Here is a 2,386-nt window from a genome sequence, read left to right as displayed (position 1 = left end):
GGTTATGACTTGAACTTTCTGCGCTATGCTGAGTGGATGTTACTGAATTGATTTGGTTTACTATGGGTCTTCTTGACAATGCGTCTGCTACTGTGTTATCCCCTGCCTGGTTTATAAAGGAGTTCATAATCAAACTCTTCTAGGTACGTTTTCCATCGTTTGATTCGAGCGTTGCCATTCCAACTGCTAAGCGAATGTGTAAGTGGTTGATGGTCTGTGTATATTTTTACTTTTGCCTTACCGTAAAGGTAATTTTTGAGGGCTTTTAGTGCCCAAATAATCGCCAACATTTCTCTTTCTTTAGTGGCATAATTTTCTTCAGATTTTGACAATGTTCTTGAAAGGAAGCATATGGGTCGTTTGTTGTTGTTTGATGCGTCTGTTGTTAATTGAAATTCCTTATTAAAGTTTGGGTATTGTAAAATGACTTCATTGGATATTAGAGCGTTTTTGATTTTATCAAAGGAATCAATGGCTTCTTGATTGAGATTAATTAGTTTTTTGAAGACTGGCTTTTGGACACTCGTCCATCCTCCCCTCTTAAAAGAGAGCTAAGTGGTTTTGCCACAAAGTATAAGTTAACAACAAAAATATTCTTCAAGTTAAAAACAAAAATATTCTACATTGCAACAAAACCCAATGGGAATTGTCGCAACACAAATAAAACGTAACAAGCTGATCAGACCAATAAGGCAAAACTGCTGACACAATGTCTAGCGGACTTCCTGCACACGCCAACCAGAGCTCCAGCAATTCTAAGAAGAATTGCACAACGGTTCGACAACACCACGAGCGACGCCAATGCCAACGTCGTCGACTGAACCACAGCTCAGCTAGGGATAGAATTTGATTTAAGTAATTCAGTTGCAAATTTGTTCTTGAATAAAACGGACTGCATTTAAACAGTAAAATATAAAAAACATCTTTTTTTTACAGTTTAAATAAAGAAAGAACTTAACTTGTATGTACATATATGCAAAGGGCATATCCATTAGTTGTCTATATGAGCCGTTGGGTTGTCAAGCGGTCAAATGCTGACACGGCTATATGAGCCGATGCTGCGGAAGGCAGCAGTGGACATATATGTAAATATATACAAGCGGCAGCCGTTGGCTTGCCAAACGATCAATTGCTGACGCGGCTATTCCCATGCGTCTTGCATATGAGCGGTCCACTTATGTGGCCGATAATATTTGGAGTACATTTATGTTTACTTGATCGCTTCTTGTATATGTGTATATTGTGTATGTGTTGAATATATATATTATTATTATATGATACATACTACTCCTCTCCTTTTAAAAAAAAAATAACGTAATATATGGAGTTATTTAAGTATAATATACATATATAAGTTAAGCGGACCCACACTAGAGTACTAGTGATTGGGGACGCTGTGTTATGTTCCTGTGAATATATAACAACTTGGTGTTCGATGAAATAATATATTTGATATAATTTGGAACAATAGGTCTGAACTGTGTCTGGTCCGAATATAAACTGAACTAAATCTGTTTAACTGGTTAGGTTCTCCCCTCGAATGTCTGACTGGATTCTCCAGCCTCCTTAGATTGTCGAAAGTCTTAACTCTTCCCCATCTAAATATCTGCGTCCCGCAGATCAGGGTGCATATGTCCATTATAACGATATTCATCCAATATAATTGTCCAATATAATGATAATTATCCAATATAAATTGCCCAATATAATGATATTTATCCAATACGATATCCATCCAATATAAATTGTCCAATATAATGATAATTATCCAATATAAATTTATTATCCAGAGTCTATAAATTAGCATAAAGAGGGCCAATGATATCCACCTTCAAGTTAATTCAAAGCATTCATAGTTCCATACATTTAGTATTCATTTGTGGTTATGACAATACATCCAACATTGTAAGCGCATTTATTTCATTCCGTCTGGCATCTCGGAAATCCCTATTACCATGAATGATGGAAACTAGGAGGGATATACCACGTGTAAAATGCTGTGGATGCTATGTGTGCTAAGGAAGTTAAGGAAGCTAAAAGAAGATTATTGCAATATAATTAAATGTGCTATGGGTGCTAGGAAGTCAAGGAAATTAAAAGAGGATGATTACAATATAATTAAATGTGCATTTTCCTTCTTTTTTTCTATTTTCTTAAATCTGATTTATGAAGAATTTTTCCAGTTTTTGTTTTGTTGATAATCATTAATTCCACGAGACATATATGTCCCTTGTACACCATTACTTCTTAATGAAATATTCTGTAAATTCACACAAATGGCATAAGCTTCCTATTATGCTATCAATTTAATTTTTCGATTTAATTTTTCTACATTAAATCAGTTTTTTCATTCCAAGTTACTGCTATTTTCCGTTTCCAATTGAGA

The 2,386-nt window shown here is 34.9% G+C and overlaps 1 long non-coding RNA gene across 1 annotated transcript; it reads right to left on the bottom strand.

The window, feature by feature from the left end:
* Positions 1-1,431: 1,431 nt before the first annotated feature.
* Positions 1,432-2,386, bottom strand: LOC149267691 (uncharacterized). The gene is made up of 2 exons (XR_016271554.1): positions 2,112-2,386; positions 1,432-2,033 (listed from the first exon to the last, which is right to left on the bottom strand). It is a non-coding gene; the product is annotated as an uncharacterized LOC149267691 (long non-coding RNA).

The sequence above is a fragment of the Drosophila arizonae genome, unplaced genomic scaffold, assembly GCF_054131065.1.
Source record: "Drosophila arizonae isolate 15081-1271.41 unplaced genomic scaffold, UAZ_ARI_1.0 ARI_Backbone_71, whole genome shotgun sequence".
Taxonomy (NCBI): domain Eukaryota; kingdom Metazoa; phylum Arthropoda; class Insecta; order Diptera; family Drosophilidae; genus Drosophila; species Drosophila arizonae.
The sequence above is the reverse complement of the archived record's forward strand: the minus strand, read 5'-3'. Positions and strand labels throughout refer to the sequence as shown.